The sequence below is a fragment of the Podarcis melisellensis genome, assembly GCF_964234715.1.
Source record: "Podarcis melisellensis genome assembly, chromosome: 2".
Classification (NCBI taxonomy): Eukaryota; Metazoa; Chordata; class Lepidosauria; order Squamata; family Lacertidae; genus Podarcis; species Podarcis melisellensis.
This window is the reverse complement of record NC_138529.1, coordinates 112,962,610-112,982,573: the sequence shown is the minus strand read 5'-3', so window position 1 is coordinate 112,982,573 and position 19,964 is coordinate 112,962,610. Positions and strand designations below refer to the sequence as shown.

General features: G+C 47.9%; 1 protein-coding gene across 16 annotated transcripts in view; it reads left to right on the top strand.

Annotated features, from left to right (window-relative positions):
- The first annotated feature begins 551 nt into the window (after nucleotides 1–551).
- TNXB (tenascin XB) overlaps nucleotides 552–19,964 on the top strand; it is a 119,123-nt gene continuing 99,710 nt past the window's right edge. For 7 of the 16 annotated variants that reach the window (XM_081901274.1, XM_081901272.1, XM_081901273.1 and 4 more), the window contains exon 1: nucleotides 552–1,545. The gene's annotated coding sequence lies outside the window, so the exon portion shown is untranslated. The remainder of the gene's footprint in view (nucleotides 1,546–19,964) is intronic. The other 9 variants (XM_081901276.1, XM_081901275.1, XM_081901268.1 and 6 more) reach the window with 5 other exon arrangements.

Below are 19,964 nucleotides of genomic sequence, written 5' to 3'. Positions count from 1 at the left end.
ACTAAGCCGCTTCTGGTGAACCAGAGCAGCGCAGGGAAACGCTGTTTACCTTCCCACCGGAGCGGTACCTATTTATCTACTTGCACTGCGTGCTTTTGAACTGCTAGGTTGGCAGGAGCAGGGACCGAGCAATGGCAGCTCACCCCGTCGCGGGGATTTGAACCACCGACATTCTGATCGGCAAGCCCTAGGCTCTGTGGTTTAGACCACAACACCACGCACTGTACTAATACTAATACTAATACTGATACTAATACTGTACTTCAAAGCTAGGAAGATAAAAACCCACCACCCACTATGCAAGTGTTAGATCACACTTTCTAGTTCATCCCCCCCAATCACTTCCCCTATTATAAAAGTCTGCTGGGGGCTGAGCAAGATCTTCAAATCAACTATAATCAAGCAACCTGAATTTGCCAGTATGTGATTGAATCCCAACCCCAAATAATGACCGTCTGAGAACTCCCTGGGAGTCTTTTTTTCAGCTGAAGAAACCACAAAGATCTGATTATTAATAAATTCGAGGAACGTGCACCTACATCTATTTAATTGTGTATACATGGAATGGGAAGCTGTGTTTTGTGGAGCAGTGAATCTGCGGAATTCCCTGCCACAAAAATTCACTGCCAAGTCACCAACTTTAGAAGGCTGTAAGGGGTGTGGGTGTGTGCTAGACAAATTCACAGAGGACAAGACTATCAGTGGCTTCCGGCCAAGATGGCTATGCCCTGTCTCCATTGCTGGATACCAGTCGCTGTTGGGGGTCACAAGTTGGAAAAGCAGCACAAGTCCTACTTGGAGGGTTTCCCATCGAAGCATCGGCTTGGCCACTGTGAGAACAGGTTGCCTGACTAGGTGAGTTGCTGACCTGGTCCTTACATTTGTAGATCATGCCAGTTGCGTGACAGTCTGCACAGGGGATCTCCTCTTATGTGGAAGCAACAGCTCTGTAGGAGAGAGTGCTTGCGTGTGAAGCAGCTTTCAGTTTATGGTGTGTGGAGCCACAACAAGGAGAGAGACAGAGAGAGAGAGAAAGACAGACAGAGATGGTTCCAGGGGAAAGGATCAATGGATGGAGGCCACATATCACACAGAGAGAAAGAGGGCAGCAAAGTGAAAAGAGATGTGTGTGCGGGAAGGAGAAAGTCTAACATAGATATGAACAAGTGTGTTGGAACAGGAGGACTATGGAGTGATCTGAATCTCTGTGCCAAGATGGTTATCAGAGATTCCCTTATGATCTCATGGCGTTTTGTGTCTGACTGCCTCCGATTCCAAACCAAGCAGAAGCAAAGGAGTGAATGAGTCTGTGTGTGTGTGTGTGTGTGTGTGTGTGTGTGTGAGTGTGAGTGAGTGATGCACATATGCTCGCTCACACCCCAGTGCTGTACTGAGCCAGGAAATCCAAAGGCCAACACATTCGCCTCCTCTCTCTCTCTCTCTCTCCAGGGCAGGAGAAAGAGTCGCGCAGAGAGAGGGAGCAAAGCAGAGAGAGGCAGCAGACGAGTGGAGCTCTTTGCAGCCCGAGCGTCAAACTTTTTGCAAGTAAGGAGGGGATTCCCTGTGGGGCAGCTGAAGCAGGGAAAGTCCTGGGGGAAGTGGTGGTGTGTGCTAAAGATGCCCTGCAGAGCATCTGAGTTTTGAAAAAAATATTTGGGCTTTCCTGAAAGGATCCCCGAGCAGCTACAGTGATAGAGGAAAGCATTGTTTTGCTGTTGGGAAAGTTGAGTTTTTAAGAACATGTCATGGTAACAAGAGACTGACAGGCTGGGGAGAGAAGGGAGCAGATAAGAAAGTGTGATGCTGATAGACAGATGTTCGCTATCCTACATAAATGTGTCCAAGCAGTAATTTGTTGCAGATGAATGGGAGTGAGATGGGCGAGAGAGAGGGACAGATGGATGGATGGATGGATGGATGGAACGAAAGAGAGATTAAGGGTGGATGAAGGCAGGGAGAGATGGAGCAGTGTTGGAGCAGGCAAGAGAAGGCAGTGCTGTTTGACACAGGGATGAGTTTAACGCACGAGTTTCAATCCCTCAAGATCTAGTGGCAATCTATAGAGCACAGACAGGTGGCTTTTTAAATAATAAGGTATTGTGCTTACTAAAGTCATGATGGCATTGTGAAGAAAATGTGAATTCATTGACGAAAATTTAAAGTACATCGGCTGAGCATAGCCATTGAAGAAGTATCGCAAAGTGTGAATGAACGGAATGATGCTCTAGAGGGACGAAAGGATAATGAACGGTTGTGTCTTATCTATGAAGCTATAATTCCTCTGGTGTCACCGGGCAGCTTGTGAGAACGTTTCCAGGAATCTGTCTTATCTCTAAAGCTATAATTCCTCCGCTGTAGTCAGGCAGCTTATGAGACCGTTTTCAGAAAACTGTCAAAGGACAGCCCTTTCAGCTAAGAGAGAGCCACGTGGAATTCAAAACCTACTGAGGTAGCCTGTAGGTCTCTGTGTGGATTTCGCAGTAGATTGGCAAGTGGGGTTGACTGCCGGCTGTTCAACAATGGCAGCAACAAGAAAGCCAATTTTCCTGCCTTTGTTGGGGTGATGAAATGGAGAAGAATGGTAACCCAAAGTGTACTTTTGTGTGAGCTCAGTTCAGTTCCGGCACCGAGCATTAATTCACAGGTTAACCATGTGCTCAGAGGCACACAGTTCTTTCACACTATGTCCTTTACAGCTGGCTCTTCTGGATAGATCTTGGGCAGTCTTTGCCTGCCTGGCACTCTCCAGATGTTTTGGACTACAACTCCCATCAGCCCCAGCCAGTGATGGGACTTGTAGTCCAAAAGCACTGTAATCCAAAGCATATGCTGGCTGGGGCACCTGGAGGGCAAAGGCTGAATCTTGGGGTTCAAGTGAGTAGGGTGTGTGTGTGAATCTGTCCATTTAATTTCTGTAATTTTGTATTTTTCCAATTAGAAGTTCAGCTCTCCATATTTCCACCACAGTTTGCTACTATTAATATTTTTATAGCAAGTCCTCAGGAAAATTCAGCAGCATTTCTCCCAGTGATACACCTTTTTAAAGCAGAATGTTCTATGCAAGCAATTTCCCCCAAACGTTCTTCATTTTGGTATGTTATTTTCACAGTTATATGCAGTTTTATGCACGCTTTACCCCAGTACGTGTATTTATGTACACATTTATTGGCTGGCAAGACTGCACTGCAAAGTTCGGAGAAGTGTGAATTCTGAAGGATGGTTGGGTTTTATCTTGGAAAGCGTGGATTAGGTACCTCTACCCTTTCACATGAAGTCAATCAGATTTCTCTCCCATTCCTACTAGTGAGAGAAGCCAGCTCTGACAAGTCTGAAGTCTGCCCTAGATATCAGATGCTTGTGTGTGTGTGTAGACATTGGGATTGTCTCCTATCTGAAACCCTGGACAGCTGCTGCCAGTCAGTGTACGCAATACTGAGTTAGATGGGCCAGTGGTCCAACAACATAAGGCAGCTTCTCGTGTTCCTAGTCTTTGGGGAAAGGACCTTAGCTCAGTGGTTAGAGCATCTGCCTTATATGCAGAAGATCTCAGGCTCAACTCCTGCCATCTTCAGGGAGGTCTAGGAAAGTCTCCCTGTTTGAAACCCTGGTGAGCCACTTCCTATCAGTGCGGCTTAGATGGAGCAATGTAGAAGGCCATTATTCTACATTCCTATCAGTTTCAAGGAAGGGTAATTTTCCAGAGCAGTAGACATCTTAGTCCGTTGCAGCAAGTCTTGTGGCACCTTAAAGACTCACAGATGTGGCCTTTGTGGTCCAAGCTCCAGCTCACCCAGCTCACAGAATGTGACCCTGTGTTGCAGGCATTTAAGAGGAGGGAGAAAGCAATGGGAAGGGGCAGAGGTAACTGGATGTACTGAAGCATAGATAGCAAGTTGGGTGAAGGATAAAGGCTGAGATAAAAGATTCAGAAGAGAATGGGGCTCCTGCTCCTTTAAGAGGGAAACTCAGCAGGTATGCCACTATTAAAGATGCAGGAATCCTGTCCTTGTTTGCATCTGGTGTCCCTAAGAGCAAACTATTGTTTGGGGCACAGAACTGGGTAGACTGAGAGTGTGTGGGGGGGGAGGGTATATTTATACAATCACCTAAGAGGACATAAAAGTGAAGAGAGGAAGAGAAGGAAGAAGATGTCAGGGAAAGGAAGATATCGACGAAGATGTTAAATGATGCCTAGTTAGATGGAATCATAAGTCTGTATCCAATGCTAGCCCTACTCAGAGTAGACTCATTTATTTTAATGGGCATAACTAATTCATTACTTTGAGTAGGACTCAGTTGGATACCACCCAGGTATCATCTAGTCCAACTCCCCTGCTGATGCAATAAATCTACTGGTAGTTTGGCCACCAAGGTTATCTGAAAGAAGGAGAGTTTTTGTCTCCTTCCAAGTCCAACTCCGTTCCAGAGTTGAATGACTTACGTTGTCAGGACATTCTTTCCAAAGTTCAGTCAAAAACCTGTTTATTGTTGTTTGAACCAGTTGTTTGGGGCGACTGGAAACAGATCTGTCTCATCAGAGAACTTGATGCTAGATTTATGGCACAAAATGATGTGGTTGCAGGCTTTTTAAGGTTTTTTAAAGTCAATTCCAGGGACGCAGGTGGCGCTGTAGGTTAAACCACAGAGCCTAGGACTTGCAGATCAGAAGGTCGGTGGTTTTAATCCCCGCGACGGGGTGAGCTCCCGTTGCTTGGTCTCTGCTCCTGCCAACCTAGCAGTTCCAAAGCACATCAAAGTGCAAGTAGATAAATAGGTACCGCTCCAGCGGGAAGGTAAACGGCATTTCCGTGCGCTGCTCTGGTTCACCAGAAGCGGCTTAGTCATGCGGGCCACATGACCCAGAAGCTGTACGCTGGCTCACTCAGCAAGTAAAGCGAGATGAGCGCCGCAACCCCAGAGTCAGCCACGACTGGACCTAATGGTCAGTGGTCCCCTTACCTTTAAAGTCAATTCCATCAAGTGGTGGACTGTCTACCAGCTCATGAGAGAAATGCAGGCTGAGAAATGCACACATGAAGCAGTCCTAGCCAGAAAGCTGGAAGAGGACTGGACGACCCTTTACTGATTTCATTTATTTCCTTATATCTCTAGCCTGCCTGCCCAAGGGGGCTTTTGCTGGTTCTCAAGAGGTTGCCCATCCATGCACTGACCAGACCTCCTTAGCTTCAGCAAGGCAGTGGCCTGGCCTGCCTTCAGCATGGGCTCCCTAACTATACCAAACTCCTACTGTGCTTTGACATCTGCAATGGTTGGCGTCCATTTGGGCTGGTAGGGTGAAAAGAAGGGAGCTCAACAGTAGAGGGAGCCGGAACCAACAGCAAGCAGAGGCAACCAATGCTAGACTTGGCCCCTTCCTCCTCCCTGCTGAGTTCTTCAAGGGCAACACTGATACCAATCCTAACAACAACAATCTTATTATTTATACCCCTCTCATCTGGTTGGGTTGCCCCACCTGCTCTGGGGAAGACTAAGGGGGAGGCTGGTTGTAAGAAAGAAGGCAGAATGAGGCTGGTGGGGCAATGCCCCCTTCGCCTTAATGGACTATCCTCCACTGTTCCACATGCCTCCTACCATTTCGATACTGCTGCAGCCTTCCAGTGGAGCCTTGTTCACATCGCTCCAGCCAGGAGTCCAGGGACACTCTGATAAGGTGATGGTGTAGAGCAGGATGTGCTGCTATACCAGGAGAAGGGGACCTCAAGGCCCAGGGGAAGGCTATGGCTCTCCCCAGGCCAGAGCCTTCACGGACTCTTCTCCTTGAGTGCTTTTGCTTGGACAAGACATGCCCTTGACTCGCGATCATGCCTCTTGCTTGCATGGAGGGGGGGAAATGGATGTATTTTGGCAAGTAGGAGAGGATACAGTAAACTTAATTTATCCCTTCAGTCTCACGTGAGTGAGGTTTAGAGCTTTAGCTGCTCTGAGTTAAAATATTACAGGAATGAAAACAGACTTGAAAGTAGGCTGCTTAGCCTTAAATATACTTAAATATGCCCCTGCTGTTTGGGATTCACCCTCTTTCCCTCCTACAAAAATAATCAGATGACAGACTGCGCAATAAGCACAAGAAAATACGATGTTTACTCACATGTAAGTCTTGCCAGGATTCAGCTCTGTGAAGAATACGAGGCCAGCAGTGATACTTACAAGTTGCTTTCTACATACTAAAAGTACTAAAATGGTGTTTGCTCTTGGGAGAGAGCAAATGACATTGATTTCCATCAGCAGGTAAATGAAAAAAGAGGACGATAGAGGCGAAGAGTAAGGATAAAAATCATTTGCCTAAGGGATATGGTACCACAGAGATATCCTCTCTGGCAATTCAGCTCTCTGTGAGCCTTAACCCCTTTATACACTTGTACAGTAAACATAAATTGTCATTTTGGCTGCAGATTTTCCCCACAGGATGGAGAGGTGTTGCCTGGGTTTGTAGAACCCTCTGCCTTTTGTCTTGTTGATATATAGCCAAAGAGTGACATCCTCTGCTCCATCTGCTTTTACCTCTGTCCCTTTGCACTGCTGAAATGCAGGCTCTGGGAGATTGCGCAGGACATGTGCGCTTGGGGCCCTTCTTCCCTCTGTGTTGTCATACCTTTGGTCTGATCCAGCAATTCAGTTGTTTTCCCCATGGTGGTGGCAACTGGTAGCAATTGGGACTGATAGGGTGGAAAGCAGGGAGGCCGACAGCAGGTGGCGCCAGAGCCAATGAGAGGCAGAGCCAGCTCATTCTAGTTCTGTCTCCATCCAAATCGCTTCTGAGAGCGAAACTGAGACTAAGGGGTGGAGCATTTGATGCTCACTGGATGGCTCTGAGCAAATCGCTCAACCTAACCTTCTTCAGAGGACAGAAACATAGGGAGCTGCCTTATTCCAAGTCAAGTGGTCCATCTAACTCAGTGTTTCTGAACAGACAGGCAGATTATTTATTGGGTTTCGGCCAGCAGGGCCTTTCCTTAGATAGATCAGAGAGGTCTGACTCTCCATAAGGCCGCTTCCTGCGTTCCTATGTAAAACTGTCATAGCAAAAAGTCACAGCAGCAGTAGATGATAGCACAGACGTCCCTGAACTAGCAAAGGGAATTAACATCTGAGAGGAGAGGTTCTCAAGAGAAGACATTAGAATCATAGAACTGTAGAGTCTGAAGGGACCCAAAGAGTCATTTAATCCAACCTGTCACATTGTCGGAACCACAGCTAAATAACCCCTGACATTCGACCTCTGTTTAAAAACCTCCAAGAGAGTCCAGTCCGTTCCACTGTCAAACAGCTCTTACCATCAACCTGGTTTTGTTTGCAGAAAAGCAGTTTTTTCTTTTTAAATTTTTTATTAACAATTCCAACATAACAAATTATCAAAGCAAATCATCTTCATTATTTCCCCCATTTCCCCCCTCCCCCCTAAGACTTCCCTCAGCTCCTATCTCTGATTTCTCAACCTATATTAACTTCTGCATATTGTAAAATTGTACACATCCTTATATTATCTGTCTACTAAGTTAACCCTCAATAAATTCGTGTATGTTTATTCAAAACCTGCCAAGGAGTCCAGCTCATTTTGTTGTCTTTTTAAATAATTTGTGAAAAGCTCCCAGGAAAAGCAGTATTTTCTAACTAAGTGAAGATGTACTTGAAGGAACACTGGAGAAGTGTGCATGCACATGAAAGCTTATACCAGAACAAACTTAATTGGTCTGTAAGGTGCTACTAGACAATGTATTATTATTATTATTTCAACTGCGTCAGACCAACACGGCTACCTACCTGAATCTAGAATTGAAGGAACCCTGTTTAGGGTATTGTGTTAGGAATTCTGTTACTCACTAGAGGCCTTCATGTGCATGAGAGCATAAGAATACTCCTGCTAGATCAGGCCAGCAGCACGTTCAGTCCAGCCCCCTGTTCTCACAGCGGCTGTTCTCACAGATATTCATGGGATGCCCAATGGCAGGAATTGAGCACAATGTACTCTGGTCTCCCTTCCTGCAATTTCAAGCAACTGGTATTCAGAAGCATGCAAAGGATGTGAGTCCGCCCCAGATGTTGCTGGACTTCATCTCCCATCAGAACCAACAGCCAGCATGACCAAGGGTCGGGGGGGGGGGCGGGAGGTCTTGTCCCAGCAACATCTTGAGGGGAGGCGGTACAGATTTGCCACCCCTGCTTTCTACTGTGTCACTGATTCACCTGAATCCATGTTGTTTATGCGAGATCCACACAATATGTGATGTGTTTATTGTCTGGTCCATAAAGTGTGCATTTTGGGGGGTGGGAACCCTTTAACGGGAGTCATTAATGGGCAGAACTTCATCCAGCTTTAGTCTCTTAGACTCTGTCCTAGGTTTGAATCCTTCCACTTGCTCCTGAATCATGTTGAAGGGCAAGCTGTCATTGTGGTCAAATCAAGGCACCGGTGAATGATTGAAGCCGGTGGTTCCATCCTAGCTGGATCATTGCTGTTTGACTCTTCGCCGGAAGATACTTTTCAGATTTTGTCTTTCCTGTGCTGCCAGGGTTTGAAAGTTGCATTGTCTTCAGTGTAGCCTGAGTGGTTCGGGTAAAGGCACTAGGATAAGGACCTATGATGGGAGAACCTGTGCAGCCCTCCATATTTGTCCCTTGCAGGAGGCCACCAATGTGGAGGACTCTAAAAGAGAATTGGGTGAATGCAATGGAGGAGGAGAAGACTCTTGATGGCTACTAGCCAGGATGGCTTTGCTCGGATGGTCAGAGGCTTCTGAAGACCAGCTTCTGGAAGCCACAGGAGAGGAGAGTTCAGCTGCCCTCAGGTTCCCCATAGGCATCTGTCTGACAGTGGAACGGTCTCCCTCGGGAGGTGGTGGACTCTCCTACCATGGAGGTTTATAAGCAGAGGTTGGGTTGCCATCTGTCCTGGATGCTTTAGCTGAGATTCCTGCATTGCAGGGGGTTGGACTAGATGACTCCCAGGGTCCCTTCCACCTCTGCCATTCTATGATTCTGCGATCTAGGTGGCCACTGTGAGAACAGGACACTGGACTGGAGGGGCCATTGCCCCAGCAGAGCTCATCCTTACACGCTTTAAAAGCTGTTTGGAGAGAATGAAGTTGGCTTGGCTTAGACAGACTTGCTCCCTGAGGCAGAGTGATGGCCTGGACCCAATGTTTACACAGAAGTAAGCTCCAGCGGATTCAACTATGCTTATTCCCAGTTAAGCCGTGTCCAAGATATTGCAGTAATGAGGTTCTTTCCCATTACCGTGAGCCATCAGTGGGGAGGGAGGGCTGAGCCAGGCTTCTCCTTTGCCCTTTCCTTGTTTCTTTTTAAAGAAGATTACGAAGCTCTTTGAGGCAGGATTCCTGTTGTTCCAGGGCCTGCAGGAGAAGCCCAGGAGACGCATTCCGACCCGATGATCCCGTGCAAAGCAAGGGCAGGGAAGCTTCCTTGGCCCATCGCAGAAAACCTTCAGGCGTGGAGTGGGCCCATGCTGTGGGTGGGCAGAGCCAGATTCAGAAGTGGGCAGGGCAACGGATGCGACTGTTTTGCTGCTGTGCAGAAGACGTCCTAGCCGTGCAAAGGTCAGGGGTTTCCACACAGACAAACCAGATTGCACCTCTCCCACCAGGCAAGAAGTTCAAGGGCACATTCCAGGACTAGAGTGGGGTGTGGCTTGTGGTGTAGTGGCTAGAGAAGAAGAAGAAGAAAAGTTTGGATATGATATCCCGCTTTATCACTACCCTAAGGAGTCTCAAGGGGATGCGGGTGGCGCTGTGGGTTAAACCACAGAGCCTATGACTTGCTGATCAGAAGGTTGGCAGTTCAAATCCCCGTGACGGGGTGAGCTCCCGTTGCTCGGTCCCTGCTCCTGCCAACCTAGCAGTTCGAAAGCATGCCAAAGTGCAAGTAGATAAATAGGTACCACTCTGGCGGGAAGGTAAACAGCGTTTCCATGCGCTGCTCTGGTTCACCAGAAGCGGCTTAGTCATGCTGGCCACATGACCCGGAAGCTAGACCCTGGCTCCCTCGGCCAATAAAGCGAGATGAGTGCCGCAACCCCAGAGTTGGTCATGACTGGACCTAATGGTCAGGGGTCCCTTTACCTTTTTAAGGAGTCTCAAAGCGGCTAACATTCTCCTTTCCCTTCCTCCCCCACAACAAACACTCTGTGAGGTGAGTGGGGCTGAGAGACTCCAGAGAAGTGTGTCTAGCCCAAGGTCACCCAGCAGCTGCATGTGGAGGAGCGGAGACGTGAACCCAGTTCACCACATTACAAGACTACCGCTCTTAACCACTACACCACGCTGTAGTGTTGGACTATGAACCGGGAGACCAGGGTTCGAATCCCCGCTCTGCCCCGCAGCTCACCTGACCAGACACTGCCTCCCAGCCCAAACTACCTCAAATAGAGGCAAGCTCCGGAACTGCCGGGGGTGCCAACATCCCTGGGTACTTCCCTAACACGACCGGCCCACCCATGAGACAAGGTGAGGCGACTGCCTCAGGCGGCAGCAAATCCTGAGGTAGATTTTTCTTCCCCGCTAGTTACTGGTGTAGATCTTCACTCACCCCTTCTTCCCTAGTGGGGAGGTGAGAGGTGCCGTTTTGCGGTTCGCGCCAGGTGCCAAAATGTCTGGTGTCAGCCCTGCTCCCTGAGGTCTCAGGAGAAAGATCCAGCCTGTGGCTATATTTTTGGAGGAGGAACATGGAGGCAGCTCAGCAGCTCACGGACTGGGAGACCTCCCCTGGTCTCCATCCGCTTGCCCAGGGCGCAAACAGAGACCGTTGCAAAAGCAAGGCTGAGCTGGAGTGGCACTCGGCAGAGGAGCCGTGGGGGGGGGGCATGATTTGTCATGGGTAGCCGATAACCTTGCACAGAATGAGACGCAGATGCTGCCAAGCCTTGCCCAGAAAAGCGGCCAAGAAAGGTTCTAACATAAATAGAAGATATGCAAAAGGAAGTACCATGATTAAAGAGGGGCGTGTGCCCGCCAATTTATCTCCAAACGGGAAACTCCAAGGAACACAGTCAGCTAAGATGAGAAGGGTTCAAACAGAGCTTAGCTGGAGCCGGGAGTTGCAGTTGTGGTGGTGTTTGTGTTATCCTCCAGGATTGTCGTTTCAGGGCCAGGAGGTTGTGAATAAGCATGGGCAGAGTGTGTTTCTTTCCTGCTGAATAATTCCATCCTCATTCAGCTGAAGTCAAAGGAGCAGAATGCTGGGGAAAGGAGAGCGCCTCTGAGCACATGCAGAGTGTGAAATAGCTCCATCCTAAGCATGTCTGCTCAGAACTAAGGCTCATTTAGCTCAATGAGACTTTGGGGTTTATGTTTTAAAGCAGATGACAAGACGTTTGTGTGTGTGTGTGTGTGTGTAAGCATGGCTGCAAATTCCTATGCGAAGTCCAGAAGCCTTTGTTTTTGATATGGAGGAGAACATGCTAGCAGATGGGACATAGGTTGTTTGGGGTCAACGCAAAGGATATTTGGCAAGGATGATGGGTGGTTCTTGTTTCCTATTCTAAACACAAGCTTTTCCTTCGCTCAGGCCCACCCTACAACCGCTCCCTCTCCTCTGAAGGCCTTTTCCCTTTTGATCCCAGCATGCATCTTGCTGCCTATTGTTTCCACTCTGTAGTGAAGAAAAAGACTTTTGTGCATGCTCAGGTGCCCTCTTTCTACAATTCTCTATATTCTTACACACCATAGCTCCAAATGCAGGTAAGGGAAGTGGGTTCTGGGGGTGGCCCTTGGCAATGATCTCTAGGCCCCCACTTTCATGGGATTGCTGGAAATGGCAGTGCCAGGGAGTGACTGACCAGTAAGTCTCTCAGTTTCAGTTTGTCTCAGTTTCTAATTTTTCCAGTGTTACGTTCATCTCTCCACATTTCCACATCAGTTTGTGATTTATTCGTTAGTTTAAAAAGGCTTCATGATAGTGCAATTTTCTCCCCCCCCCTGCAATTTGGACTAATTCTGTATAACATTTGCACAAACTAATTTCACCAAATACAATGCATCTTTGTATGTTGTTTTCACTCATGTACACATCCTCGCGCATGCATTACATTGGTATTCATGCATTTTCGTACACATTACTTATTACTTGGCTGGAGACCGGCACTGCAAAATTTTGAGATGAGCCGGTTTCAAAGGAAAGGTGCATCCTGGTTCACTTATAAATAAAATAAAATAAAATAAAATTATTACAGTATTATTATTATTATTAATACCCCGCCCATCTGACTGGGTTTCCCCAGCCACTCTGGGTGGCTCCCAACATCATCATCACCATCACCATCATCATTTTTTAATTTATAACCCGCCCTTCCCAGCCGGGCTCAGAGCGACTAACAATAATGAAAGTAACACAACATTCTAAAATCAATTCATTTTAAAATCAGTTCAAAATCAAATTAATAGCAACCATTGGGCTAGAGTTCTGTTCTATTTATTATTTATTTATTTATTTATTTATTTATTTATTTATTTATTTATTTATTTATTTGTATCCCTCCAATCTGGCTGGGTTTCCCCAGCCACTCTGGGCGGCTTCCAACAAAGATTAAAAATGCAATAAAATGTCACACATTAAAAACTTCCCTGAACAGGGCTGCCTTCAGATGTCTTCTAAATGTCAGGTAGTTGTCAGATATAGTATTGACCCTCCTCTGTACGTTGATTGTATCCCCAGATTTCTTTCCCGCTCGCATCGGCATGCCTTTAGTACTGCTGGTTTTACAAAGAAATGAATGGAGCGACTGAAAAGCCACCCTAAGCATCCATTGCTTTGAACCAAGGCTTCGGGACATTTTCACAGCTGATCTGAAAAATCGCTTTAAGTGCCTTCTGGGAGGCTTTAATGATGTGTCACCTCTGCTGCAGCTGTCTTACATTACCCTGCTGAAGGTTGCCGCTATGCTGAGAGGGCAGGCGTCAGCAAAATGGTTAGAGCATCTCCACTGCATGCAGAAAGTCCCAGGTTCTGCCCACCTCCAATAGCATCTCTAGGAACAGCTGGTGAAAGGCTCCCTGCTTGAAACCCTGGAGAGCTGCTGCCGGTCAGTGTGTACAGTACTGAGCGAGATGGAACCATGGTTCTGACTTGGAATAAGGCAGCTTCCTGTGTACCTTCTAGGAAAAGAGAGCTTTACTGAGCGATTCTTGGAGTCTCACTACTGAGCGGGCTGTTATGAGAATAAAACAGGAATACAGTCAAACTTCGGTTGTCTGGATTGGGTGGCTCCTGTGGACCAATCAGACTGCTGCATTCTGAATCCTATTGTTCTAAGACCAATCAGACTGCGGCATTCTGAATCCTATTGTTCTAGGACCAATCAGACTGCTGCATTCTGAATCCTATTCAACTCAGTACATAACAGTTCCGGAAACCCATTCGGCTTCCGAAATGTTCGACAACCGAGGCACGGCTTCCGATTGGCTGCAGGCGCTTCCTGCACTCAAGTGGAAGCTGCGCCGGACGTTCAGCTTTCAAAAAAGTTCAAAAACCGCAACATTTACTTCTGGGTTTCCGGCGTTTGGGAGCCGAAACGTTCCGAAATGTTTAGGAACCAAGGTTTGATTGTATTGGATAATTCCTCTGTAAGTGTCAGGGGCGGGAGCCTGGAGCAAGTCAGTAATACCTCACACAGGGCCAGTGAATTTAACTCCTTATTTAAAGGAACAAACAGCACAGGAGGCCTGGCCGAGAGAGCGCAGCAACTCTTCCCAGTAGTTGCGGAAGCTGAAGATCCCCACTTTCCCACAGCTCCTTAAGTCTCCTCCTCCCCGGGTCCTTCCCAAGCAATCTGAGGCTCTGTAGATGTGTCTCTGCTTCTCCCTCTTCATTTCTTTTCTGGTTCTGGGAAACCAGAGTCGAGGTCCCTTGGCTTCTTCAGTAGCCTGCCTCATCTCTGCCTCTTGATCTCCCTGCTCTCCAGCCTCCTCTCTTGCCTTTGATTCTGGACTGCCCTCTGTTATAGCCTCTTCCTGCTCACTAAATCCTGTTGCCTCTTCAGCTTCTGACCCTCTTCTTCCCAGTCTTCTCCCTCTGACCACTCTCTGTTGTCCCACCACCACTCCCTGGGCTCTGACCCTTCTTCCCTTGGGGTTCCCCACCTGGTGCCTTCCACTCCTCCTCTGCATCCAGCCATTTCATGACATCGAGGAAGGTTTGGGATACAGTGGATGCTCGGGTTGCGAATGTGATCAGTGTCGGATGCACGTTCGCAACCCGCTGCATTCGCAACCCGCAGTGGCGCTTCTGCGCACGCGCGGTTTGCGATTCGGCGTTCCTGCACATGCACAAAGCACGATTTAGCGCTTCTGTGCATGCCCTACTGCCGAAACCCGGAGGTAACCTGTAGCGGCTGTAACCCGAGGTATGACTCTACAGAGAAAATAGGTTTTAGATTTAAATTACAACTGCAAAGCAAAACCCCCTGTTTTTATAGTGTCATAGATGGAAAAATCTTTCAGGTTCTTTCCCTAGCAGGTGTGCCAACTCCCTAGGAGCCAGGGCAGTTTTGGCCCACTCCCAAGTATTTTTGAGGGGGTCAAGCCCCCTCAGTATTCAGGGGGTGATCAGCACCGCCCCCTGGCTCCTTGTGGCATCGCACATGCGATGTCAGGGCATTGTATTATGTCACACACATGACATCATGATGACTCGCAGTGTTGTGCACAAGATGTAATGACACTGTGCGGCGTTGCGCACGGGCCCCCTCAATCCTCTCAAAAAGATGGTGCCTCTGTCCCCTAGCCTAGACTGTCTTGTTTTTCAACCAAATACATTGTCCTTTTCATTCACAACCTGGAACATTCCAGAAAGCATTAAAAATAGAAAAAGAGGGTGCTAGTGCCTGGAGAAGGGGTAGCAAAAGAGCCCTGTACAGTGGTACCTTGGGTTACATATGCTTCAGGTTACATACTGTGGCGTTTGCCTCCTAGGATGTGTCAAGGAAAGGGTTAAAATGGGTGTGATGTGATTGGCCAGTGAGAATGCAAGGGGGGAGTAAAAGATAGAGTGGGAGGTTTTGAAAGTCAGTTGAGGTTTGGAGTTGGGAGTTGAGGTTTCTCAGTTGGGAGTTGAGGCTTGGGTGTTGGAGAAGGAAGAGGGTGGGATAGGCAGTGGGTTGGTCGAGCTGTATTGTGACAGAGTGAGAGGAATTGTTAGGTTGAGGCAGATTGTTAGTTGGAATAATCAGTTTGGAGTTGTTAGGAACTAAGTTTAGGAAACTGACAAGAGAAAAATAAACTGCAACCATACGCTGGTTCCTGCATTTAAAAATAAACTTGATTATTTGTTAACAACTGTCTGGCCTCCATGTGTCCCCGTGAGAAGCGGGGTGATGGTAGCGAAGAAAGCAACCGCAGTGGTGGCACAGGGTCAATAGACTGTGAAACGTCCGGGGGCCCTGTGTGATCGCCACACATACGCTTCAGGTTTCAGACTCCGCTAACCCAGAAATAGTACCTCGGGTTAAGAACTTTGCTTCAGGATGAGATAAGAAATCGTGCTTCAATGGTGCAGCGGCAGTGGGAGGCCCCATGAGCTAAAGTGGTGCTTCAGGTTAAGAACAGTTTCAGGTTAAGAGCGGACCTCCGAAACGAATTAAGTACTTAACCTGAGGTACCACTGTATTCAATTGTCCGAAATTTGCACTGCTCCAAAATTGGCAATGCAGTCCAGTCAAGTGCATCTAAAAAAAATAATGCATTGGCAATGCAGTCCAGTCAAGTGCATCTAAAAAAAATAATGCATATGCTGGGGGTTAGGTGTGCATCAAAATCCATGTTTGTGAAAATAACATACAGATTTGTGTTGTGGTAGGGGAAATGGCTATGCAGAAAGTCAAGTGTGTAGTAAGCAAAATTGCACAGAAGCATATGTGAAGGGAAATCGGCACTGATCTGCTGATGAATTTTCATGAGGCAACTGAATATGAAGAACTGAATTTGAGATTAGAAAAAAAGAATAAAATTGAGGGTCATGTGTACCTGGAACCTCCTGAGACACATACGGGGTCCGTGTGGAGGAGTCCTGCCTGTGAGCCAGGAAGGAGGGAAAGAAGCACAGCATCTGTTTGGAGGAGGAGAGGACAGAAGGCTCTTGTGTGTTGGCCATTGGTTCAGGGCACAGTTCCGACCTCTTCACTTCCCAAGGAAATGGGCCCTGAAAGAGCCTTTCTCTCCACGGACTGCTGTGCATGGAGCCCAGCTGGCAGTCAGAGAGAGAGAGAGAGAGAGAGAGAGAGAGAGAGAGAACCTTGAAGGAGGGAAGGTGGAAGCAGCGGGAGATGGAGAGGTTCTTTCACCCTCAGCATTTGAGGTTCATTTTGAATCAGGGTGAAACATGCTTCTTTTCAGAGCTAGGTTTCAGCCACAACCACATGTGCTAGAGGCGAAATGATGTAAAGAGTCCCCCTGGGCATCTACAGAATGCCCTTTCCTCAGCACTGAACGTCAGAAGAGCCTGATGGATCAGGCCCATCCAAGTCCAGCATCCTTTTCTCTCCAGGTACCTCTGGGCACCCACAAGAGGTTGCTGCCCCTTGTTGGAAGGCCTTCAGAGAGGAACAGCCCCCCCCCCCGGGCAAATGGGCTGCGTTGTCAGGCTGCTCTGACCTCCAGGAAGCGGCGCGTGTCCAGGGCGACGTAAACAGAGAGACGTCTGCCAGATCCAGCTTCTCCCATTGCCTGCAGGAAGAGGCCACATGTGGAAACGTTCTCTTTGATGAGGCTCTTAAAGCGCAGAGGCTCCCTCGCCTTTGTTCTTTGCAGGTCTTGTTGATGTGAATCTGATCTGGAACGGGCTTTTCACTGATGGATGGTTGTGGGGGGAGAGAAGAGTCAGGAGATCCGGGGGGCATTGTGTAAGTCTGTGTGTGAGTATTAGTTCGGCCGGTACCAAAATGGAGTTACTGCTCCCATAGCAGGGAGGGATCCAGACTCCCACTATATCACCAATTATTGAATTTATTACCTGCCTTTTCTCCAAAAGGTCTGCCAATGCTCCGATGAGGCCTTCTTCTTGTGACATAAACAGAGGGAAGCCTCATAGCCTGCAGGTCCATGCTGGGAAAAGCCACACATTAAAATCCACACTTTGATCCAATGCTTTAAAGGCACACAGGCCCTTCTTGGTTGATTCCTTTTCTGCTTGCACAAAAAGCATGGGTCCAAGTGGTTTTCTGCTTGACCTGTGCTCTCTAGGTACTGTATGGGCCCAAGCAGGTTTGCCTTTGCCCTGCTGCCGCTCCCCCCCCCCCCGCAACCCATCTGTTTGCAGAAAACCCAATTTCTGTCTGTTTGCAGAAAACCCAATTGCTGTTTGTCCTGATTAGGCCCTAAACTGCGGTTTCCCCGGGGGGAAGCGGTGGGGCAAATGGAAGTGTGGATGATCCCTCACACTAGAAGCTGGGCCCTAGCTAGTTGCTCTCAAAGTAGACCCATTGAAATTAATGGATATATGGCTAACTGGGGTTTGTTAATTGCAGTGAGCCTGTTTAATTCATACCTAATCTGTTTAACAGTGGGATGCGGGTGGCGCTGTGGGTTAAAGCACAAAGCCTAGGACTTGCCGCTCAGAAGGTCGGTGATTCGAATCCCCGCGATGGGGTGAGCTCCCGTTGCTCGGTCCCTGCTCCTGCCAACCTAGCAGTTCGAAAGCACGTCAAAGTGCAAGTAGGTACCACTCTGGCGGGAAGGTAAACGGCGTTTCTGTGCGCTGCTCTGGTTCGCCAGAAGCGGCTTAGTCATGCTGGCCACATGACCCGGAAGCTGTACGCCAGCTCCCTCGGCCAATAAAGCGAGATGAGTGCCACAACCCCAGAGTCGGCTACAACTGGACCTAATGGTTTACCTTTAATCTGTTTAACTCATTAACTGCAACGAGTAGAACTAGCATTGGCTACAACTAGAGGAAGATTTAGGGGAGCACGACCACAGGGCATCACAACTGTGACGGACAACGGAAGGCGAGAGGTGGGGGGCTGGGGGCTGAATTTTGGTGTTGCATAGGGTGCAATTGGAATTCGAATGTCCAATGTTCGTCATTGCTATAACCCTCAGCTTTATTCCTTGCAGGGGTGCCATCTCATAGGGGCTGGCCCCTTTTGGGCCCCCCAATAATTTTTGGGTGAGGGCTGCCCCCCCAGTATTCAAAGGAGGCCAAGCACAGAGCCGAGCTCCTCCTCATCCTGCCACAGAGGGCAAGGAATGGGGAAGAAGACCCCCGACACCCCCCCCCCCGTGGCAGCGGCAGGTGATGGAGGGGCTGCCTCCTACTGAAGCTGCTCTGCCGCAGTGTTCGGCTCCACTCTTTGTCTCCTCCCGATGTCCTGATGCCCCATTCACGACATCACCCCAATTCTCCCTTGGACGTTGGTGTCTGATTCCTTGCAACCTCTGTTGGTTTGAATCTAGAAAGCGAAGTGGGTTTTTATTTGATGTCAAGGAGATGTTGTCTAAACCTGGGGGGGGGGGGGTTGATAATGAACTCAGCCAGTATAAATAGCCAGGAATTTGTTAGAATGGTTCCAACTACATTAAAAAATGGTTTGGTCTTTTTAAGGGAAAACAGGATCAATGGGTTAGACGGATTAAGGAAAATGAAATGTGGCTCTGATTAGTGGAGTCATTTGTTGTTGTTTGAAAGTGCTGTAAAGGATAAATTAGCATATTCTGTTACATAGAAGATGCTTAACGTTATTCGTAGAATGCATTGAATTTTAAAGAAATGTAATCTTAATCCTGAAATACTGCTGCTGGGGTTTATATTACTTTTGTAATAAGGCTTGGTATGGAGATGTGTGTGTGTGTGTGTGTGTGTGTAAAGGGACCCCTGACCATTAGGCCCAGTTGTGACCGACTCTGGGGTTGTGGCGCTCATCTCGCTTTATTGGCCGAGGGAGCCGGTGTACAGCTTCTGGGTCATGTGGCTAGCATGACTAAGCCGCTTCTGGCAAACCAGAGCAGTGCACGGAAATGCCGTTTACCTTTCCGCCGGAGTGGTACCTATTTATCTACTTGCAATTTGATGTGCTTTCATACTGCTAGGTTGGCAGGAGCTGGGACAGAGCAATGGGAGCTCACCCCGTTGTGGGGATTTGAACTGCCGACCTTCTGATCAGCAAACCCTAGGCTCTGTGGCTTAACCCACAGCGCCACCCGCCAGTAGTGAAATGGACTTGCTGCCTAGACTCCAAATCATAAACTCTGGTGATGACTTTCTCACTATGGATGGGGGGAGATTAGTTATAGAATCATAGAAACGTAGAGGTGGAAGGGACTCTGAGGGTCATCTAATCCAATGCAAGAATCAATAATCGCAAACAGACCAATTCTGCACTTTCTGACACAATAAGAGAAACGAAACACAGCCACCCTTTGAAATTCCCACTTCTCTGAATTTTGCAAGGCAAGCAAAGTGTCCAAAATGGCAGGTGCTGGGTGCATTTAAATTATGCCTCGAAATGCACGTATTGTTGAAAATGACGCACAGAAATGCAACAGAGAATTGCTTTGCAAAAAGAGAAATTGCATACTGGGCAAAGCTGTGTCTATTGAGAGAAATTTGCACTAAAATGGTGAGGAACCAGATTTGCCCAGCCGTGCATCTCTCCCGCCTTATCTCAGTTTCAGGTGTCCCGACTGAGCTTTCCCAAAGCCAGCGACTGCACCACTTTAACCATGGCCTTTTGACACCTGAGATATGTGTTTTCGAGGTCCACCCTCTTCCTGTGATTGTACTCTGTCTTGATTTCTTGTTAATCCTAAATTTCGAATTGTTGCAACCTGCTCTGTGACTTGTTGGTGAAAGGTGGGTGAGAAATGATTTAACAACAACAACAACGATAATAATAACAACATCCCCATGGCATGTAAAGGGTCTGGATCTTCTCCTCCGTTCTTGACGCTTTCCCCTCCAAGAGCGCTGGCTTTGGGTGGGGACCTTGTCTTTTCGCAAAA